General features: G+C 46.0%; 1 pseudogene; it reads right to left on the bottom strand.

Annotated features, from left to right (window-relative positions):
* Positions 1-2,227: 2,227 nt before the first annotated feature.
* LOC103645940 (probable LRR receptor-like serine/threonine-protein kinase At1g56130) lies at positions 2,228-23,178 on the bottom strand (annotated as a pseudogene).
* Between the last annotated feature and the right edge of the window lie 1,640 nt (positions 23,179-24,818).

Genomic DNA, 24,818 nt, shown 5'->3' with positions numbered 1-24,818 from the left:
GACCCAGGGCTCGGACTCGGGCTAAGACCCGGAAGACGGCGAACTCCGCTCCGCCTGACCCAGGGCTCGGACTCGGGCTAAGACCCGGAAGACGGCGAACTCCGCTCCACCGGACCCAGGGCTTGGACTCGGGCTAAGACCCGGAAGACGGCGAACTCCGCTCCACCCGACCCAGGGCTCGGACTCGGGCTAAGACCCGGAAGACGGCGAACTCCGCTCCGCCCGACCCAGGGCTCGGACTCGGGCTAAGACCCGGAAGACGGCGAACTCCGCTCCACCCAACCCAGGGCTCGGACTCGGGCTAAGACCCGGAAGACGGCGAACTCCGCTCCGCCCGACCCAGGGCTCGGACTCGGGCTAAGACCCGGAAGACGGCGAACTCCGTTCCGCCCGACCCCAGGGCTCGGACACCGCCCTGGCCTCTGCCGACGACCTCCGCCTCGCCCGACCCAGGGGCTCGGACTCGGCCTCGGCCATGGAAGACAGACTCGACCTCGGCTTCGGAGGAGCATCCACGTCGCCCAACCTAGGGCGCAGGCCAGCCACGTCAACAGGAAGCGCCATCATCACCCTACCCCGAGCTGACTCGGGCCGCAGAGAACAAGACCGGTGTCCCATCTGGCTGTCTCCACCAGATAGGCAATGATGGCGCCCCGCATGCCCTGTGACGACGACGGCTCTCAGCTCTCTTACGGAAGCAGGGGGACGTCAGCAAGGACACAACCGCTCCAACAGCTGTCCCTCCGCCAGGCTCCGCCGCTCCTCCGACGGCCACGACGTCACACTAGTTGGGTTCCAAGATCTCTCCGGCTGCGACATTGGCATGTATTCAGGGCACTAGCTCTCCCTCGCTAGACACGTAGCACTCTGCTACACCCTCATTGTACACCTGGATCCTCTCCTTGCGTCTATAAAAGGAAGGACCAGGGCCCTCTTAGTGAGGGTTGGCCGCGCGGGACGAGGACGGGACAGGCGCTCTCTTGGGGCCGCTCGCTTCCCTCACCCGCGTGGACGCTTGTAACCCCCTACTGCAAGCGCACCCGACCTGGGCGCGGGACGAACACGAAGGCCGCAGGATTCCCACCTCTCTCGCGCCGGTCTCCGGCCGCCTCTCTCTTTTCCCCCCTTCGCGCTCGCCCACGCGCTCGACCCATCTGGGCTGGGGCACGCGGCACTCACTCGTCGGCCTGAGGGACCCCCCGGTCTCGAAACGCCGACAGTACTCAATCTTGTCTTTTGTTTCTGCAAGTTTGGGGTTGATGATTGACGAATGTTTGCAAGTGCTGTCTTTTGCGCAAGATGCCACTCTTTAACAAAAAAAGCTTATGTGCTTGTTCACTTTTAAACTTGTGAAGTTATGATTTATGGTGCCTTATACTTCTAATATTATAGTTTTAATGAGTGCTAGTACAATATTTAGGTACGGGAGACAGAAGCCAACTTCTTAAACTGCGTTGGTGTCGGCCCGTGTTTAGTTTGGCTGGGCTAAATTTTAGTCCTGTCACATCGGATATTTGACTACTAGTTAGAGGTATTAATTATAATTTAATTATAAAACTAATTACATAGATAAGGAGTAAACGGTAAAACGAGTCTTTTACGCCTAATTAGTCAATGATTCAATCATGTGATGCTACAGTAATAATTTGCTAATTATAGTTTAATTATGTTTAAAATTTTATTTAGTCGTTAGCTGTGTAATTAATTCTATAATTAGACAATATTTAATACAAGTAATGACATTTCAACATTCAATGTGACATGGAATCATGGACTACAACCAAACACCCATTTTTCGTGGAGACGCAAGTCAACTTCTTAAATTGCATTGCTACGTAAATCTTGGTTGTCTACTTTTTATGGAATACCAAATCTTGAACATGTAAGCTAAGAGCATATATAATCTCATTAATTAGGAGTATCTTAAGAGATTTATAGGAGATTAAGTGAAAAAAATCAGGAGACGAGAGTCCGTATATCTACACGATTCTCTCTATTTATCTAACTATATTTATAATATAGGAACTTTAGATTATATTATACAGTCTTTTAGCTATCTTTTATAATTGAAAACCCAACCGAGGTTGTACATACCTGAAGAGACGGTCTATCCTCAACCTTATAGATTAGGTATTCATCAGCAGCGCGTTAAACTCTTCCGACTTAATTAAAGTGGTGCTTAATTATTTTAAGCGTTCAACGAAAAATAAAACATACTTTCTGTCTCAAATTTAAATTTGTTTTACTTTCTACTATATTTATAACGGAGGGAGTATATAATAACAAAATCAAAATATGTGGGAAGACTTGTATGTGGATGTCTGCAACACATTGCACAACTAATGCATATATATACCACGTTTCACACACTTAAATCATAGGAGGGGGAGACGTGACCATCTACCAGCCAGGTGATGCATGCCGAATTCAGGAGAAACATCCCTTGGAACGTTCGTCGGGGTCTCCACCCTCCAGACGTGTCACGCTGCCGCCGGCAAGCAAGGCGAGGCAGGCCTGGCGCCGGCGCACACGCCATCCCATTCTTGACAGGGACGCGCACGCCATCCCAAAATCTGCGTCGGCTGCCATTTCAGTGTGCCTCCCAAATCAAATCTGCTGCTTGCGGCCTCACATTCAAGTAAATTCCTCACAACAACATCAACCATGGCGACCCGACATCAGTATTGTATTAGCCACAAAACTGGAGAGCACAGCAACGCATTCGCGATTCCGAGGCAAGCATGCATGCCACTGCCAGGCATTCGCGATTCCGAGGCAAGCTAGCTGTCACCTGCCCTCCTCGATGATGGAGGTGTAGAGCGGCGACGGGACCGCGGGCGTCAGGTCCCCGGGCTCAGGGCTCGCCTGGGCGCCGCCGTGGCCGCCGGACGAAGACGTTGGCTGCGTCTGCGTCGACGACGACCCGACGTGGCTGCTCGCGAAGCTGCCGCTGACGTCGGCCGCCATCACCTGCCACTCCGTGATGTAGCTCGGCTTCGCAACGTCCTCGGCCGCGTCGGCGTCCCCGTTGAGCATGGCGACCACCCTCGACATGGACGGCCGCTTGTGGGGCGAGCCCTGGGTGCAGTGGAGCGCCACGCGGATCACCCGCAGCACCTCGTACGCGTCGTACTCCGTCAGCTTCGGGTCCACGAACTCCAGCGGCCGCCCGTTCTCGTACAGTTCCCACACCTGAAACGTAGTAAGTAGTACGTACCATTCCAAGGATTTGTTTAGGACGACATCGATGCTGAAAGTTACAGTACAGCGTGTCCACATCCTCTGATACTCAGAATTTTCCAGTGACAAGCTCAAATTCAGCGTGAATTTCATTCTGATGATGATCTTACCCTTTCAAAGATATAGGTCGTGCCTTCGTCCAGAGCATTCTGATAGTTTGATTCACCAGCGACAATCTCCAGCGCGACCACGCCAAACGCGAACACATCAACCTTCTCAGTCATATGCCCTCTCATAGCGTACTCAGGCGCGAGATAACCACTAGATGACAGTAGAGTCGAAGAGACAACCAACTGCCATTAGCTCCACCACATTTGCAACACGCCACTAAATTCCTTCATTTATGCCCAAACTAAAGGTGAGATGGAAAATATATATACTTACAACGTGCCAGCAACATTTGTGATGACGTGAGTCTTCTTGTCGTCGTAGAGCTTGGCAAGGCCGAAATCGGAGATCTTCGGGTTAAGATCGGCGTCGATCAACACGTTACTGGCCTTTATGTCCCTGTGCACAATGCGGATGGTTGACTCCTCGTGGAGATAAGCTATACCTCTTGCTACGCCCAAACATATCTCGAATCGTGTTGGCCAGTCTAGATTCAAGCTCCCCTTTCCTGAACACGACAGTTCAAACATATTGAAGTTCTGCACCAGAGTTGCGCTCTAAATTGTTCATACAAGGAATGGGTGAAGTCATACCAAACAAAGCATGATCGAGGCTTCCATTCTCCAGGTACTCGTAGACCAACAATGGTGTTTTGCTCTCAAGGCAGCAGCCATACAACCTCACGAGGTTACGGTGCTGCACTCGGGAAATGGTTTCGATTTCTGCCGCAAACTGCATCTTTCCCTGGTTAGAGGACTGAGAGAGCTGCTTCACTGCCACCACTTTTCCATCACTCAACTTACCCTGAAAGAAAGTTGCACTTGTTAACTATTATTATACAAGGTATTTCATAACTCAGTGCAGGGTTTTTACTTCACTTGAAAATCATCAGATTATGGTAAATGGCATAGGGCGACTTTTCGGTGTCTACTCAGATCGTCAGGAAGCAGCATTTAACTACTTATTTAAGCCTTCATAAGTTCACGCATCGAACACAAATCCAGTCCTGTATATATACTAGATAACTAGAATGACAAACCTTGTAAACTGATCCATATCCTCCTTCACCAAGTAGGTTACTAGAACAAAAGTTCTCTGTAGCTGACCTAAGCTCACTGTAACTGAAGACATTTGGCCTTCCAACTATGGTATACAATTCTGCATGGTTCGGAAGAGCTTGTTAGCATACTTTCTGTTTGCAGTCAAGAGCACACTATTAGTATATGTATATCAAGCACCTTCTAGCTCTAACAATAGCTTTCTCCTTTTCTGACACCACAAGAAGATTCCGGCCAGTGCGATCAATGCAAAAACTGAAACACCAACTGCAACCCCAGCGATCACACCAGTTTTATGGCTGCTCTTGCTGTCTTCAGAACTACGGACTGTAGGAACGAAATCTGAAGAAGAGTTCAGTTAGTTGAGCATGGAAAACCTTATATAGAACATAATTGAGAATACCCAATAGTTACAATTCCACCAAGCAATAAAGGGGATAAAGTGCAATCTCAGCCCTCAGCACGGGTGTGCAGTGTGCTATGTTCTGCTTTTGGTTTCAAATGGCATAAATTCAACTAAATTAAGGTCCGCCACCGCCAAGTTATACTTATATATGTAGTTACAACTGTACAACATCATAAACATACCGTGCTGACAAATTTTCATGTTCTAATTCTTCTATTAAAGATAACATTTTTTTTCAATCCAAATTTAAAATTTCACATAATGTATACCACACTGACGAGTCTATTTTTTGTGACTACACTAGTATGCATTGATTAATACTTCAAAATGTCACTTGGGCAGTAGTATAACTGCAATGTAGAACAAGTTAAAGTTCAGATGAGTACTTGGAGTTGCACTCAGGGCTGATATTGCAGGACCATAGTATCCCTTATAAGGAATGCAACAAGTGCCCTTGCCAGCCCAGAAGAGATGAATCTCAAGGAAGTTTTTGGTTACTGGAACAACATACTGCTTCTTAACAGCAGTGAAAGATTTCCCTCCAGCTGCCTTTCTAATGTCAAAGTTCTGCTCCTTGCGCTCTCCCTAAACAAGCACGAAGTATCAAGCACAAAAGTCTATATCTAGAACAAAGCATATGATTTAAAACCATCAGATGCCAGCCAGATATAAGTTACCTGGACATAGATATCGAAAACCCTCCTCCCTCAGCTTCTCCAAGACTGCATGTCTGGAAAGTCAACCTCTGCAAATTGAAGTGTGACCGTGTAATTTCCATTCTCAAGTCCAATGCCATAGTATCTCAGGGATGATGGCGACATCCTTGCTGTTTGGAACAGTGCAGAGTCTAGGGTGTTCTCGAACTGGCGTGAACTGTAGATGATGTAACTTGCATTGGGTGCATCTGCGTCCAAGAATAACCCAACGCTGCTAACGGCCCATGTAGGTGCACCCGCAACATAGTACGATGCAGCACTAAGGTTGGCATTATCAGCTTGATAGACAGAATTATCTGAACCTGATATTGCTCTACTACCACCACAGTCCACCGCAAAGGACGCAGCTGCATCCAAATTTTCAGAGTACTGTTTAATTGGAATCTGCAATTGCAGGTTCAACATTACAAACTAGATATATGCTCAAAATTCCAAGGTTGAAGCATTACACTTTGGAGAACCGAGGAAACAGGGAGTACTATGCTGAAGACACTCCAATCCCCATGGCAAAACACTGCAGATGAAATGTTTTGCCATTTTAAGTTCTGATTAGAAGCCAAGACTGAAACTTATTTTTGTGCTAGCCTCATAGAGAGGACAGACTGGTGTTTACCTGTTATTGGAGCTATCCATCACAAAGTCGTTTGCTACCAAATTCCTTAGTATCAAAGTAGAACATATAGGGAAAATTAGCTATTACTGTTATATTGAATCGGCAGGTTTTGTGTGCAATAACTAAGCAGTATGTTTTCCTGAAAGAAGTTTGAGAACACAAACATACAATTGTAAATTTTTGTCAGTAGCCCAAGAAGGAAAGTTTCCTGAGATATGGTTGTATGAAAAATCTCTGTGAAAAGGCAGAGGAAAAGGTAACTATTAGATCAATAACATATTTCCTTCAGCACAATGCCAAAACAAAGAGCACATAAACATACATATTGGTCACTAAGGGACTTTTTGTGGCAGGCAGACTTCCCGAAAGGCTATTATTCCCTAGAAATCTGATTCAAGTAGAATATTTGCAAATGTCAGCAGAAGGTTAACAAGAAAGAAAAAATAGAGGTTCATTCAAACAATTATGAACAAACATAAAGTTCCAAGGAAGTACGTTGGCAGGCCATGTACAACAATGTTATGACTAGTGTTTGAATAAGTGATGAGATCACAAACGCTGATTAGAATAGGACTGCAATAAGGATCAACTTTGAGCTCTTACCTTTTTGCCTTGGTGATAGATAAGATTACAAGGTACATACAAGGAGATATCCCTTGGTGTATGGTTTTTGCGGACGATGTAGTGCTAGTTGATGAAAGTCAGGCAGGAGTAAATAAGAAACTAGAGTTGTGGTTGGAGACTCTAGAATTCAAAGGTTTTAGAGTCAGTAGAACTATATATGAGATGTGATCACGCAAATACTACACATGAGGAAGGAGATATCAGTTTGAAAGGTCAATAGTGTCTAAGAAGAACACATTTAGGTATTTAGGATCAATGGTCAATGCTACGAAGAGATAGGGAGATTGGTAAAGATGTTAGCCATAGAATTAAAACAGGGTAGACGAAGTGCATCAAGTGTATGACATTCTATATGAGAAGAGGATAGTACATAAGCTAAAAGGCAAGTTTTGTAGGACGACGATTAGACCATCTATGTTGTATTGTATGGTGCAAAATGTTGGCCTATAAAAAGATGACATATTCAGCAAATACCAAATAAGTGTTGCAGAAATATGTATGTCGTGTTGGATTTATGGCTATACAAGAAGAGATTGAGTTTAAAATGATGATATACGTGAAATGCTAGGGGTAGCACCAATTGAAAAAAGCTTATCCAACATCGGTTGAGTTGGCTTGGACATGTTCAACCAGAGGCACCAATATGTAGTGAGATCCTAAGTGTTAGATATGTGTATAGGTCCTTGTATATTGTGATGTACGGAAATACGTACACACGGCGTCACAGGGCACGCGACGTGCGGCGCGCGGCTGAGCGCGCAGGACGCCTGATCCAGCAGGCAGCCAGGCCTAGCGGCTAGATCTGGAAAGAATAAAAGTGATTGATGGCCTTCCTATTAGTCCGGGCTAGATTTAGAAGGAATAGGAGTGATTAGTGATTGCTGCCTTTCCTTTTTTAGTCCGGGCTAGATTTAGAAGGGAATAAGAGTGATTAGTGATTGATGGCTTTCCTTTAATAATCCGGGCTAGATTTAGAAGGGAATAAGAGTGATTAGTGGCTTCCTTTAGTAGCCCTGGCCTATGGCCTTATATACCCCCTGTAAGCACCCATGATGAGGACAAGAAAGTTTTATCTCAGTCTCCTACCTCTCTCTAATCGGCAACAGGGGGCATAACCCGTTGACGAAGACCGCCGTTCCTGGGGGCATAACCCGGTTGGCAACACGGACGACGGCTACGACCTTCGGAGCCGCGGTCCTCCTACCCTCGGGCCCGACGCCCTTGACAACCTGGTATCAGGAAGTCGGCGATCCCCAACCACCACCACCAACCCCCACCTCCCCGTCCATCGCTACGTCCAGGTTCATCACCATGGGTGATGGCGCTCAACCCTCCATGGCCGACGTCATGCAGATGCTCCAGACCCTGTCCACCAACATGTCCAAGATGCAGTCCGACATGGTTATCATGCAGGAGAAGGTCGCCTCCGCGACCGACTACGGCGGCCACCAAGATGGGCAGCCCCGCACGGATCACCCGCCGAAGTTCCAGAGGATGGAGTTCCCGCGCTATGACGGCAAGTCCGACCCGCTGATCTTCATCAACAAGTGCGAGTCGTACTTTCGACATCAACGCACCATGCCGGAGGAAAAGGTATGGATGGCATCTTACAACATGGACGACGTGGCCCAGCTGTGGTTCCTCCAACTCCAGGAGGATGAGGGCACGCCGCCCTGGGGTCGCTTCAAGGAACTCCTCAACCTCCGGTTCGGACCAGCGCTGAGATCGGCGCCGCTGTTCGAGCTGACGGAGTGTCGACGCACGAGATCGGTGGAAGAATATTCCAACCGCTTCCAGGCCCTTCTTTCGCGTGCTGGCCGGCTGCAGGAAAGCCAGCGCGTACAGCTGTACACAGGGGGGGGGGGGGCTGCCGCCGCTGAGCCATCAGGTCCGCGTTCACGCGCCGGAGTCCCTGGCCGCAGCCATGAGCCTGGCCAGGATGCTGGAACTGGTGGAGCTATACCGACTCAGCCCCCTACTCGGTCGGGCGGGCCCGCGCGCGGCCCTGCCCGCTCTACCTACGCGGCCAACGCTGCCAGCGTCCGGCGCGCCTCCGGTGCTTCCCGTACCGGTTCCCCCAGCACAGCATCTGGCCCTCCCGGCGCCTCCTCCACGCGGCGCGGCTGGGGCTGCCAAGCGCCTTACGACGGTGGAGCAGGCGGAACGTCATCGTCTTGGCTTGTGTTACAACTGTAATGAGCCATACTCCCGCGGGCACAATCGGGTGTGTCGCCGCGTCTTCTACATTGACGGCTTCGAGCTGGAGGACGCTGCCCAGGAGGCTGACGCCGTCGACACCTCCGCACCATTGTTCTCCCTTCGCGCTGTGGCTGGTATGCCCATTTGTGACTCCATGCAGGTGCGCGTGCAAGTGGGCGCCGTGACGCTGACCGCCCTTCTGGACACTGGCTCCACGCATAACTTCATCGCCGAGGCCGCAGCGTCACGCACGGGGCTTGCTGTCCAGACCAGCCCACGCCTCACGGCCACCGTGGCGAATGGCGAGCGCATCGCCTGCCCGGGTGTTTTCCGTCAGGCCCCGATCACCATCGCAGGCGAGGACTTTTGCGTCGACCTCTATGTGATGCCACTGGCCGGCTACGACGTCGTCCTCGACACCCAGTGGATGGTCACGCTAGGCAAGATGGTGTGGGACTTCACCACGCGCACCGTGGCCTTCACACGCCATGGCCGCCCCGTCTGCTGGAAGGACGTGGCCGCCCGGCGCACACCGCGCCTCGACAGCATCACGGCGCCCGAAGCCTTGCTGGAGGAGCTGCTGACCACGTTCGATGGCCTCTTCGCCGAGCCCTCGGGACTGCCACCGCCACGGGCGCGTGACCACAGCATCGTACTCAAGTCGGGCACACTGCCGGTAGCGGTCCGGCCGTACCGTTACCCGGCGGCCCACAAAGATGAGTTGGAGCGACAATGTGCAGCAATGATCGCACAAGGCATCGTGCGTCGCAGCGACTTCGCGTTCTCGTCCCCGGTCCTCCTCGTCAAGAAGCCGGACGGATCGTGGCGTTTCTGCGTCGACTACCGGGCGCTTAACGCGCTCACGATCAAGGACGCATTCCCTATCCCAGTCGTCGACGAGCTGCTGGACGAGCTCCACGGGGCATGCTTCTTCACCAAGCTCGACTTGCGCTCCGGGTACCACCAGGTCCGCATGCGGCCGACTGACGTGCACAAGACGGCGTTCCGCACACATGACGGCCTCTACGAGTTCCTGGTCATGGCGTTCGGGCTGTGCAACGCTCCCGCCACGTTCCAGGCCATGATGAACGATGAAAGTTGTTGTTTCTAGAGCGTATCCCCAAAACGACAAAGGTAGGTCCGACTGGCTCATCATTGATCGAACCATATCCAAAGTCCGATTACGTCGCTCAGACACGCCATTCCTCTGAGGCGTTCCAGGCGGCGTAAGTAGTGGAACAATTCCACAACTCCTTAGATGATTGCTAAACTCATGACTCAAATATTCACCTCCACGATCCGATCGCAGTGCTTTAATTTTCTTGCCACGCTGATTTTCTACTTCATTCTGAAACTCTTTGAACTTTTCTAAGGATTCAGACTTGTGTTTCATTAAGTAGACATACCCATATCTACTAAAATCATCAGTGAAAGTTATGAAGTATTGGAATCCTCCCCTAGCTGTCGTACTCATTAGTCCGCACACATCAGTATGTATGAGTTCCAATAAATCTAATGTCCTCTCCGGTAAACCCGTGAAGGGCGCCTTGGTCATCTTACCAAGTAAGCAAGCTTCACATGTCTCGTATGATTCAAAATCAAACGAAGTTAAAAACCCATCAGAATGAAGCTTCTTCATGCGATTCTCACTTATATGACCCAAACGACAGTGCCACATGTAGGTAGGACTTAAATCATTAAGCCGAGGCCTTTTAGCACTAATATTACAGATAGGTGCATCATCAAGATTTAAAATGAATAACCCATTCATAATGGATGCAAAAGCCACAAACATGTCATTCTTAGAGATCACACAACCATTGTTTTCACTCGCAAATGAATAACCATCCTTCATCAAACATGAAGGAGACATAATGTTTCGACTCATACTAGGAACTAGATAACAATTATTTAACTCCAAAATAAATCCTGATGGGAGGTGGAGTTGCATCGTCCCGACGGTCAACGCAGCAACTCTTGCATTATTGCCTACCCGGAAATCAATTCTCCTCTTTTCACGCTTCTACTTCTTATCATTCCCTGCATCGAATTGCAAATATGGGCAACCGATCCGGTATCAAATACCCAATAATTAATATAAGAATCAGCAAGAAAAATTTCTGTAATGTGAATAGCAAGTGTACCTGCTGCGGCTGTACCCTTACCGCCGCGATCCTTAATAGAGGCCAAGTACTGCTTGCAATTCCTTTTCCAGTGACCAAGTTCTTTGCAATAAAAGCACTCTGCATCTGCAGCTGGTCCAGCCTTGGGCTTTTGATTTGGCTTGGATATTGTATCCTTTGTCTTGCCCTTCTTCTTTTGAGATTTACCCTTCTTCTTAAAGTTGGGTTTGTTTTGGACCGCCATCACATGGCCGCTGCTGCCAGCGCTTTTCTTTATGACCCCCTCTGCTGTTTTCAGCATGCCACATAGTTCATTGAGGCCCCTCTCCGCCCCATGCATATGGTAGTTCGTAATGAAGTTTCCATAGTTGGGCGGAAGAGATGCCAAAATGAAGTCAGTGGCCAACTCTTGGCTTATTGGGAAGCCTAGGTTCTCCAACCTCTGACTGTAACCAGCCATTTTGATTACGTGTGGCCCAAGTGCTGCGCCTTCTGCTAGCTTGCATTCCAGAAAGGCTTTGGACACATTGAACCTTTCAGTCCTAGCCTGAGTCTAGAACATATCCTTGAGCGCCACGATCATATCGTGCGCCTCATGGTTTGTCGCAAACTGCATCTGTAGCTCAGGCTCCATGCAAGCAAGCATTAGGCAACTCACTTCAAGATTAGCATCCATTGCTTTCTTGTAAGCGGTTTTAGCTGCAGCAGTTGCATTTTCACCAGGATCCTCTGGCAGTGGGGTGTCTAGAACGTCTTCCTTTTTTCAGCCCTGAGAACAATTCTCAGGTTACGGATCCAATCCGTATAGTTTGTTCCATTTAACTTATCCTTTTCAAGAATTGATCGCAAAGTAAATGTTGGTGTGCTAGGTGTCATTTATCTACAACAAAATAATGCAAAATACTAAGACAAAAATATCCATGACAGAGTAAATCATATTAAACATTTAATAGTCTACTCCCACTAAAATCAATATCCCTTGATTGATACTTAGTGATTCAGAACCCACAACTAACAAGTCTACTAGTGAGCTTTAGCATCACCGCTAGAAGACAAGGTAGATCGGTAAGCAACTCCTTGCTAATCATATCATATATATGACTTCTGTTGTTGGGTGACATCTATATGTCTCGGCTCCCAACCTTATGCCCCAAAGTCCTTAACCATTAAGCTGACTTTGTTTAAGTTAACCAACCCTTTCTGCAGTTCGTATCTGATACAAACCTATCTAGTCAAGGACAACTGGTGGCACCCTAATTTCATAGACCCACCACCAATTGTACAAGACTTATGATAGTGCAAGGTTTGGAGAGGCATTTAAGCTTAAACATTTATGAGGGATCGTCCTACTTATATCATCGCACGCAAAGACATATATGCAATATGAACAAGTAGAACATTAAGAATGGCATTCACACAACAGTTGTGATTCGGTATGGCTTGCTGTCACATGGTGATCCCCATCTCCAATAATCTGTCCATCACGATGATCTCCATCTCCATGATATAGGTATGAAGTATCAATCGAGGGATATTGATTTTAGTGTGAGTGGACTATTAAATGTTTAATATGATTTACTCTGTCATGGATATTTTTGTCTTAGTATTTTGCATTATTTTGTTGTAGATAAATGACACCTAGCACACCAACATTTACTTTGCGATCAATTTTTTAAAAGGATAAGTTAAATGGAACAAACTATACGGATTGGATCCGTAACCTGAGAATTGTTCTCAGGGCTGAAAAAAGGAAGACGTTCTAGACACCCCACTGTCAGAGGATCCTGGTGAAAATGCAACTGCTGCAGCTAAAACCGCTTACAAGAAAGCAATGGATGCTAATCTTGAAGTGAGTTGCCTAATGCTTGCTTGCATGGAGCCTGAGCTACAGATGCAGTTTGCGACAAACCATGAGGCGCACGATATGATCGTGGCGCTCAAGGATATGTTCCAAACTCAGGCTAGGACTGAAAGGTTCAATGTGTCCAAAGCCTTTCTGGAATGCAAGCTAGCAGAAGGCGCAGCAGTTGGGCCACACGTAATCAAAATGGCTGGTTACAGTCAGAGGTTGGAGAACCTAGGCTTCCCAATAAGCCAAGAGTTGGCCACTGACTTCATTTTGGCATCTCTTCCGCCCAGCTATGGAAACTTCATTACGAACTACCATATGCATGGGGCGGAGAGGGGCCTCAATGAACTATGTGGCATGCTGAAAACAGCAGAGGGGGTCATAAAGAAAAGCGCTGGCAGCAGCGGCCATGTGATGGCGGTCCAAAACAAACCCAACTTTAAGAAGAAGGGTAAATCTCAAAAGAAGAAGGGCAAGGCAAAGGATACAGTATCCAAGCCAAATCAAAAGCCCAAGGCTGGACCAGCTGCAGATGCAGAGTGCTTTTATTGCAAAGAACTTGGTCACTGGAAAAGGAATTGCAAGCAGTACTTGGCCTCTATTAAGGATCGCGGCGGTAAGGGTACAGCCGCAACAGGTACACTTGCTATTCACATTACAGAAATTTTTCTTGCTGATTCTTATATTAATTCTTGGGTATTTGATATCGGATCGGTTGCCCATATTTGCAATTCGATGCAGGGAATGATAAGAAGTAGAAGCGTGAAAAGAGGAGAAGTTGATTTCCGGGTAGGCAATAATGCAAGAGTTGCTGCGTTGACCGTCGGAACGATGCAACTCCACCTCCCATTAGGATTTATTTTGGAGTTAAATAATTGTTATCTAGTTCCTAGTATGAGTCGAAACATTATGTCTCCTTCATGTTTGATGAAGGATGGTTATTCATTTGCGAGTGAAAACAATGGTTGTGTGATCTCTAAGAATGACATGTTTGTGGCTTTTGCATCCATTATGAATGGGTTATTCATTTTAAATCTTGATGATGCACCTATCTGTAATATTAGTGCTAAAAGGCCTCGGCTTAATGATTTAAGTCCTACCTACATGTGGCACTGTCGTTTGGGTCATATAAGTGAGAATCGCATGAAGAAGCTTCATTCTGATGGGTTTTTAACTTCGTTTGATTTTGAATCATACGAGACATGTGAAGCTTGCTTACTTGGTAAGATGACCAAGGCGCCCTTCACGGGTTTACCGGAGAGGACATTAGATTTATTGGAACTCATACATACTGATGTGTGCGGACTAATGAGTACGACAGCTAGGGGAGGATTCCAATACTTCATAACTTTCACTGATGATTTTAGTAGATATGGGTATGTCTACTTAATGAAACACAAGTCTGAATCCTTAGAAAAGTTCAAAGAGTTTCAGAATGAAGTAGAAAATCAGCGTGGCAAGAAAATTAAAGCACTGCGATCGGATCGTGGAGGTGAATATTTGAGTCATGAGTTTAGCAATCATCTAAGGAGTTGTGGAATTGTTCCACAGCTTATGCCGCCTGGAACGCCTCAGAGGAATGGCGTGTCTGAGCGACGTAATCGGACTTTATTGGATATGGTTCGATCAATGATGAGCCAGTTGGACCTACCTTTGTCGTTTTGGGGATACGCTCTAGAAACAACAGCTTTCACACTAAATAGGGTACCGTCTAAGTCCGTAGTTAAGACACCATATGAGATGTGGACTGGGAAGACTCCCAGTTTGTCTTTTCTGAAGATTTGGGGTTGTGAGGTTTACGTCAAGCGACTTCAGTCGGATAAACTCACTCCAAAATCGGACAAGTGCATGTTCGTAGGATATCCAAAGGAAACTTTAGGATATTACTTTTACCATCGGTCAGAGGGCAAAGTGTTTGTTGCCCGGAACGGTGTGTTCTTAGAGAAAGAGTTTCTCAAAAGAGAGAAAAGTAAACAAAAGGTGTATCTTGAAAAAGTTCAGGATGAGCCAGTGGGATAAGATTCAACAAGTGATGCTAATGTAGCAGAACAAGTTGAGACGTCTATGGCAAGAGAATCACCACCACAACCACGAAGGTCAGCAAGGCTTTGCGAGGCACGAGGAGAAGTGCTATTGTTGGGCAATGGGGAAGTGTTGTTGTTAGACAACGACGAACCTGCAACATATGCAGAAGCGATGATGGACCCAGATTCCGAGAAATGGCAAGTCGTCATGAGATCCGAGATAGATTCCATGGGAGAAAATCAAGTTTGGAACTTGGTTGACCCGCCTGATGGTGTTAGACCCATAGAATGCAAATGGATCTATAAAAAGAAGAAAGACATGGATGAAAATGTTCACATCTATAAGGCTCGACTTGTTGCAAAGGGTTTTCGACAAGTTCAAGGAGTTGACTATGACGAGACATTCTCGCCAGTAGCGATGCTTAAATCTATTCGGATCATTCTAGCTATTGCCGCATATTTTGATTATGAGATTTGGCAGATGGATGTCAAAACAGCTTTCCTTAATAGAAACCTAGATGAGGACGTGTATATGATACAGCCCGAGGGTTTTGTCGATCCGATCAATGCTGGAAAGATATGCAAACTTCAGAAATCCATTTATGGGTTGAAGCAAGCGTCTCGGAGTTGGAACATTCGTTTTGATGAAGTGGTCAAAGGGCTTGATTTTCATCAGAATGAAGAAGAAGCTTGTGTTTACAAGAAGGAAAGTGGGAGCGCTGTTGTATTTCTGATCTTGTATGTGGATGACATATTATTGATTGGGAATGACATTCCTATGCTGGAGTCCGTCAAGGCTTCACTGAAAAAGAGTTTTTCTATGAAGGACTTAGGGGAAGCAGCATATATTTTGGGCATAAGGATCTATAGAGATAGGTCGAAGAGGCTTATAGGATTAAGTCAAGATACGTACATTGACAAGGTTTTGAAACGGTTCAACATGGAACAGTCCAAGAAAGGGTTCTTACCTATGTCACATGGTATACACCTTAGCCAGATGCAATGTCCTGCGACGGTTAATGAGCGGGAGCGCATGAGTAAGGTACCATACGCCTCAGCAATTGGATCAATCATGTATGCCATGATAAGTACATGCCCAGATGTTTCATACGCTATAAGTGCTACGAGTAGGTACCAGGCTGATCCAGGTGAGGGTTACTGGACAGCGGTAAAAGGCATTCTTAAGTACTTAAGAAGGACTAAAGATATGTTCCTGGTATATGGGGGTAAGGAGGAGCTCGTTGTAACTGGTTACACCGATGCTAGCTTCCAAACTGACTAAGACGAGTTAAAATCGCAATCAGGTTTTGTGTTCACAATAAATGGTGGTGCTGTTAGTTGGAAGAGTTCCAAACAGGAGACTGTGACTGATTCTACAACAGAAGTCGAGTACATTGCAGCTTCTGAATCTGCGAAGGAAGGTGTTTGGATAAGAAAGTTCCTCATCGAGCTTGGTGTGTTTCCTAATGCATCTAGTCCATTGAACCTCTATTGTGACAACAATGGGGCTATTGCGCAAGCTAAGGAGCCAAGGAACCACCAGAAAAGCAAACACGTACTGCGGAAGTTTCACCTCATACGGGAATTCGTTAGGCGGGGTGAGATAAAGATATGCAAAATACATACGGATTTGAATGTTGCTGATCCTTTGACAAAACCTCTTCCACAACCTAAGCATGAGGCACACATGAGATCTATGGGTATTAGATATCTTCTAAATTAACTCTAGTGCAAGTGGGAGACTGTTAGAAATATGGCCTAGAGATAATCATAGAGATGAGCATATTTCTTTGTATCCATGATATATATATTGCTTAATTGAATATCCATGGAAGGCACCTTGTATTGATTAGCAATTATGTGAATTGTTTGTGAGATTCTTTACTTATATGGTTATTCTAAATGATGTCCCTAGTCAGAGTCGATGACTAGCACATGTATTAGTGGATGACTACATTTCACAAGTCATGAACATGGAGATGTTAAACTAATAATGTGGGCGCATGTATGACATGAGGCTGGACCGACCCAACGTGAGATATTGTAATGTAGTTCTCTTTTTGCAACATGAATATTGTATCCTTAGACCTGAGATTGTCGCATGTTCTCAAGATGTGAATTGACTTACTTAGGGACTATCAAACGCTATTCCGTAACTGGGTAGTTATAAAGGTAGTTTTGGGTTTGTCAGGAAGCATGCTGTGAGGCATGGTCAGTCAAGATGGAATTTGTCCCTCTCTTTGTGAGAGGGATATCTCTGGGCCCCTCGAGTGATTGGATCAAGAAATGCATGGCCGTGCTAGGGTTAAGAGTTAACCATTGAAAGGATTCCAATTCACAGTATCGAGAAAGAGAGGTCAGCTTAGAGCCAGACCAAATATCGTGAGACAAAGGGAACAGCATGTACGTAATGTTGCAATGGTTCGTCTGATATGATCTTTACGTGCGCATAGGAGTTGACATGTCTTGCTAGAGGCCGCTGTCAATTATTGGGCCAAGTAAGAGTACTCGGGCTATGTCTATTTGTACGTGAACCTATAGGGTCACACACTTAAGGGGAAGGAAGCCTAACTCGGATTAGATCCGAAATTAGACTGGGCTTTAGGGTTACTGATGGGCCTCGGTGTCAGAAGCCCACCATAACTAATGAGGGGCGGGGGCGCGGTTAGGCTTACCCTAATTCGCCACCAGCAAACGAGTAGTCGCTCGCCTCTCGCCCTCTCCAAGCCGCAGCCCATTTGAATTTCGGGCCGTGCCGGGCCGGCCCACGGCCTAACACGTAATTACTTAAACGTGTCGGGCTCATTTTGGGCAACCCGAAATTCAATTTTTGGCCCGAAATTCACATCAGAGCCCTAAATTCAAAACAAATTTAATATAACAAATAAAAGATAAGACAAATAAATTTGACCAAAAGCAAACTTAATATTTGTATTAAGTTACCAGAGCTATGCAATGACTACCTCGTTTAAAAATCATTTTGTTAGAAGGAAAAAGAGTATAATCAGCTCTATACAGAGTTCGTAAGTTCAATTCATTATGTAATGTTCATAACAAAAGTAAAATTACATCACATACTCTAATTCAAAGATATAAAAAACATCTAACTAGCATCATCTCTAGCTTTGTGTTCTTTATCAAGTACATGAAAGTGTGGAATGAAGTGTGATTTTAATGAATATATGGGCCTTTTCGTGCCTCTATATGGGCCATTTCGTGCCTGCCTTAAACGGGTCGTGCTCGTGCCCGCCCATGGGCCGCGACCTCGGCTCAAACCCGACCCGATATATCGGGTCGTGCCGGCCCGACACTAAATATTTCAAGTCGTGCCGTGCATGGGCTGTGCTTTTTTCGTGCTTCGGGCCAGCCCATCAGGCTCGGCCCAAATGTACACCTACAGGTGTGGCAATCATTCTCTACATGGTATCAAGCTATTTCTTTCCTAAACTCAATCCATTGTCATGTAGATTTCGCCCCTCATCTCCCAACCCTAGCTCGTGCCGCCATGGTTGCAGCCACCGCCTCCAACACCAACTCCTCCTCGACATCTTTTAGTGCTTCCTCCTCCGTCGAGCTGCTGTCCACCACCACCGCAGCCATCCTCAATCCCTTATGTACAATCAACATGAAGACTCATGCCTCAATGACGTTGCAGATCGCACGCCCTAATTTCCATCGTTGGAACATCTTCTTCCGAGCCATGGCGGGCAAGTTTGGTCTTCTTTTGTTTCTCGACGTGTCCGTGCTAGCGTGCCCTGATGATCCAATCTGGGACCACACAGACTATGCCATCAAGAGCTGGCTCTAGATGTCCGTCGACAACATCGTTCTCGATCTTGCCATGGGCAATCATCAGATGGCCTGCGACCTCAACACTTCCATCAACGATCTCTACACCAACCAAGAATCTCGCGCCATCCACCTCAGCAACGAGTTTCACACCATTGTTCAGGACGATTCCTCCATCACAGACTACTGCCAGCACGTCAAGTCTCTCGCCGACTCTCTCCGCGACACCGACCATGGGGTCTCTAATACCTAGCTTGTCCTCAACCTTCTTTGCGGGTTCAATCCCATGTTGTCAAATACCGTCGACATCATCATCAACTTGACCCCGTTTCCCTCCTTCGGCAAGGCCCAATCCATGCTTGCCTTAAAGGAATCGATGCTCGCCAAAGAGACAAAGGTTGTCTCTGAGACGGCCCTCGCTGCGGCTGCCTCCTCACCTCCTTGCCCTCCTGGCGGCTGCACCAGTGTCGGCAACACTGGTGCTCATGAGGGTGGACACGGGAGCGGTGGTTATCGAGTTAGCGATCGCCATCCCAGCCACAATGGGATCAGACAGGTCTCATTGCGGCGTTCAACAACATGGTGCAACCATCCCAGACAGGCTAGATCATGGACTTCGATGCTACTTCTCACATGTCGTCGAAAAACGGTACCGCTCATTGCACGAGAGGAAGACCGAAGTTGATATAGGGAAGCAGTAAAAGGAGACTCGAAAGGTTAAAATATATCCAAAGATTTAGACTAGAGTAGGAGTGCATGGAAAACGGCTATATGTGATCGAACATTGGCTTGTGGGTTCTGTTGGATTTTAACTCTAAGACTTTGTTGCTGTTGTTCAAACAATTAAAGAAACTGCAAAAGTAACTCTTACAAATAACTAAGAGATGTAAGATTCAAAATTGATTGAGGTATTTGTCCTGTGATATTGTTGAAACTCAGGTCCCTGCGGGAAAGAAGAAAAACAACATTAGACAACAAAAGGGCAAACTACAACTGAAACTGAAAGTTAAACTACATAATATAAATTCATCACTTAATTATGACATTCTGACAAGGGGAACATGCTTACAATAAGTATAAATTTACAAAGTTGGAGAAGTCTACCGATGCTAGTGTATCAGATATAATGCTGTTCCTCAACACTCTGCAAGATGGAACCTTAAATAATTAAATGTTTAGGCCCTTAAACTTGAATATAAAAAAAGGGAGGGACATGTCATACAGTTCACCCAAAGATGTCAAATTGCCAATGAATGACAGCGAAGAGCTTCCATTCACTATATCGCCTATCCTTCTGTTACATAGAAATGGTTAATGCCATAGCTATTATGTTTGCAACATAATATTCCTACAATCACAAAAACTACTAGGGACTCACAATTTTTTTAAGTTGACAAGATTAGAAAGACTTGTGGGAATGGGACCTTGAAAAGAGTTCCCTTGGAGCCTCCTGGAAGCACATAGATATTTGATTAGAGAAGTAATACCTATGCTAGTTCCTCATGACAAATTAATTGTGCTATAAAATAACAGATGATGTAGAAAAATATGCAACATCTTGCACTTCTCTAGAAAAATGAATGACCTTCCTACTATTGACGTCAAGAAAACAATTTTAAAATATTGAAACCTTAGTGATTTTCAGATATAAATCTTACAGTTGGGTCAAGTTAGTCAAACTCCCAAGATAATCAGGAATCTGCCCACTGAAATTATTGTCTGATGCCCACCTAGATACATGACAAGAGTTGGTAAGATTATTAGCTTCTACCTCCAAAGGAAGAGCAAATTCACGAGGTGCTAGCTTATTTTACTAAATTACAAGATTGACAGGTTCTTCAGCTGGGACAATGTCGATGGTAGAGAACCACTGAAGTCGTTACTATCAATGTATCTGCAACTCAAAGTTGGATAGCATTTTTCAGTTATGTCATGCATATAGTTATCAGTTTAAAGAGTGAAGAAAGCATAGATGGTCATGTAGAAGACATGTAAAGCAACCAAATAGATAACTCACATTTGTCGAAGTTTTGTCAGTTTCCCCAGCTCATCAGGAAGTGTGCCGTTAAAATTATTTGAGCCCAATGCCCTGAAAGAATTAACTAATTAAATTAAGTTCGATCCAAAGAAAAGTTCAAATGGAAGTGCTGTTAAGTGCCTTTTGACAATAAAAAATTTGAAATGCTGGTAAAATGTTGGATTGGGAAGATGTGCATTCAGATTCTCACTTCCATTATATTATACTAACTTCGTGAGAAAACGATATTATAAGATTATACTCGATATATGGCCATAGTATATGCAAAACTTCAAGCTCTTGGCATACAGCCTCATGATTTTCATACAATTGGAAAGCAAGTATTTTTTTAACGCAACAATTGAAAAGCAAGTATAACCAGGACAACAGATGCATGACAGTAACTGAACATAAATATTAGTCAGAGAATATCCATTTGTTAAGACTTCCCAGGACAATAACGTGATTGGAGGATCTTACAGTGATAAGAGATTGGTAAGATTTCCAAGCTCCTTTGGGACAGGTCCAGATAGTGCATTGATGCCCACGGTCCTTGTGATTTTTCAAGGAAAAGAATGTAAATAAGATTGCTGAAAAACTGGGAACTGCAGCACGTTTTTTTATTTCAGGGTATTACATTGATTCCAGAGCAGTTAGTTCTCCAATGAATGCTGGTAATGGCCCGTAGAAGTAATTTTTTCTGAAGTCCCTGAAATTTTAAGGTGCGTTAATCCTGCAAGTTCAAGCGATAACTGGACTGGTTGAATGCAGCTACTGATTTTTACTATCAACATGAATCTGAAAAACTTCATGTGCACTGGAGATTTCGAGTCGCCTTCAGCTTCAAGTTAGGTATCTCACTAATGCCTGCCTAAGGAAAAAACGATCTTAACCAAACAAACATTACGAGCACGGCGCACCCCAAGTGTGAAAAGAGAACATACATGCGTTATCATGGACACTGACCAAGCCACACACAAAAAAATCAGCAGGCAAACAAATTAGCCAGTGTGGTTGTGGGCTTGTGCCGCTGAAGGGAAGCATACGGTACAGACACAACGGTGACTTGAACTACTATCCTAGGTTAAGAATGAGCTAGGAATTGCGGGGAAAAGCTACCGAGCTTGAAATCGGAATACGAGCGGAGCACTCCTCGTTTCTCCGACGGGCAAGTGAGACACGGCCGTCTGCGCCGTCGAAGAGCAATGGTATGCGCCCAGCGGCGGCCGGCGATCCCTCGGCCATTTCGAGGTGGATTGGTGCGGAGCGGAAACAGCAGAGACCGGAGAAAATTTGCAACTTGCTAATGGGCTTGGCCCAACAAGAGTCCACAGCCGACAGCTACCCCGAGAAAACAAGCCCTCTGTACCGCAGAAATCTCATGCCAAAAAAGCTTAGTATTTGTTCTGAAATAATCTCATGCCAAAAAAAAGGGACAGCAAGCAGTTGGCGAAGGGACTATACATAGTACATAGTTTGAAGAAAAAAAAAGAGTGCAGGCCTTAGAGACGAGCTTTAGGCAGGCAGCACATACAGTTTAACGAGGTGAGTGAGGTTCCGCAGCTCCTCAGGTATGGGGCCAACTGCGTCCAGTGTGTTTATCTTCCTGCACCGCCACCGGCATCGGATGGGAAAAAAAATTGGTGAATCTGTCATGGAGAGAGAGATAGAGAAAGGGAGCGCGGCGGCGGCGGCGGCAGCTCTGGACTCACAGTCTAGTGACATGGCAGAGCGTGTTGTTTTGGTCGGAACAGTCGCACTTGATGGCCGGGTTGAACGCAGGGTTGTCGTCGATGGACGTGTCGTCCGTCGCGGCGCCGCTGCAGGGGTTCCCGCTGATGTTCCACGACGGCGGCGCGCTCAGCCTCAGCTTGCTCAGGATCGCGTTCACCGCCGCCGCTGTCCACAGAGCCAAGGCAAGCCTCTCTCTCATCGGCACACGAACAACCATCGCTATAGCTTACAGAGCACAGCTCTGTCGATCGAGTGGGGTACATGCATAATTGCATACCCTATTACATACGTACCTTCCACCGGATCAGTCTGAGGCGCCTGCTGCGCCTGGGCAGCCACCCTCCAAGAACTCAGCAGCAGCAGCAGCAAGAACAGCAGCACGGGGGAGGGAAAGCCATGGAGGAGGCCGCCGCCGCCGCCGACACTCAGCCTGGGCTTCCTCATCTCTCCCTGCCCGGAGCTTGCTTGCTCGATCGTCCCTTCTCTGCCTGCTCGCTCTGCTGCTCCTGCTTCTGCTCCCTTCAGATATCTCTGAAACAAGTGGGGGATCGAAATCGAGTTGTCGAACCGAACAGAAGAAATGGACAAACGTGTCACACTCACATGACAGCAGCTACATTTATATGGAATCGTGCAATGACGCAGCGAGTAGGGCCCGCACAGCGGTAGCCACTGCCACTTGGCCTATATGAAATTGGCGCCACCAAAAGGCAGCAGATACTCTGGCACGCTGGAGAGAAAGCCAGGGCACTGATCAAGCTCGTTAGGTGGTGATTATGGAATTAACTAGTCATGATGATGGTGGGTGGTGTGGTTTCACGTTGGGGCTCGTCATTGAACAGCTCGATTTAGGTTTTTAAAGAACCCAAGTTGAAGGGGACCTTATCTGAGCTGACAAGACACAGGTCCAATGAATCCAGTGGAACAATAGTTTAGACTCCCGCACTTTTGTTATTGTACAACGTCGACCTCCAATCTCCATTATATAGGGCGTTTTGTGACTTGACAACTTCCACTATACTATAAGCAAATGGTGGTAGTTTATGGGGTGTTTAAATGCACTAGAGTTAATAGTTAGTGGCTAAAATTAGTTAGAGACGTTCAAACACTCTATCTAATATTTCAGCTATCAACTATTTTTAATAAATTAGCTAGTAGTTATCTATTTGTTAGCCAGCTAATTCTACCATCAAATTTTTAGCTAACTAACTATTAGCTCTAGTGCATTTAAACATCCGCTTAGTTTTTTTTCTAATCGTACCAGTATAGTAGGTGCTAGCTAGGCGAAAATGATAAAAACGGTCAGAGTGGTTACATGCATGAGGTATAACACGTGGATACCTGCATTTCTTTCCTTTCGGCCGTACTGCCCAAGTGTGCCAACTTGACTTCAATCCCAACGTCGTCACCTGCCGTTGATTAATCGTTTTTTTCTTTGATCAGCTTAGAGAAAGGAGAAACTGGACGCCCGTTTGCCAGAAATTTCAACACGGAAACGAAGCCCTACGTCAGCGCGCAACGCAAACAACATGCGCCCGTCTCGCGTTAACTGTCACACGAAAGTCGTACTTGATCGACTCCCCCCATCCCTAAGGGCCTGTTCGTTTTTCACGGATTGAAGACCTGAAATAGTTCCTAACCGGATTGTTTCTCTAATTTATATAAGTTTTGATAGGTTGGAATAAATCCGGGTCCAATCCTAGAGAAACGAACGGGGCCTAAACATGTTCAAAAACTTCGAGCATGGGACACTTCTTTGTCATGCAAAATTTCGGGCTAACTATCTCTTTGACAGCATATTACACAGCACACGGAGGACTAGATTTTAAATAACAAGTATAAAACTAAGAGCACCAAATTAAGTGCAGATAAATACTAGTAATTCGGTTAGCTTTATCGTACCGATGCCGACATCCTACCCACCCAACCATGCATTCGTCTTACAGGCTCCTCGTATACATTCACCTCTACCATCTGCCTCAACACCGATAAGGAAGTCTCTTCTAACCGGCATGCGGCAATAATGTCACTCTCAAGAGAAAAAAACATATCATGTTATACAGTACCTCCGTTTTTTGAATATTTGTCGCTGGCTACTTTATTTTTAAACTAAAAGTCTAAAATGTGACAAATAAAAAAGGACAAAAGGAGTAAGTTGTACATATCGAATATCGGATGACCACGACGTAATAGAAAAATATTTAAATTTAGATATTATAGATTGACTAGGGGCTAGTTGGAAATTAAACACACGCCGGCCCGCGGGGGGTTTAAATCCAATCGTTTCATTACTCTATTAAACACTTAAATAAGACACG

This window comes from Zea mays, chromosome 2 (assembly GCF_902167145.1).
Source record: "Zea mays cultivar B73 chromosome 2, Zm-B73-REFERENCE-NAM-5.0, whole genome shotgun sequence".
NCBI classification, from domain to species: domain Eukaryota; kingdom Viridiplantae; phylum Streptophyta; class Magnoliopsida; order Poales; family Poaceae; genus Zea; species Zea mays.
This window is presented reverse-complemented; position numbering and strand designations above follow the sequence as displayed.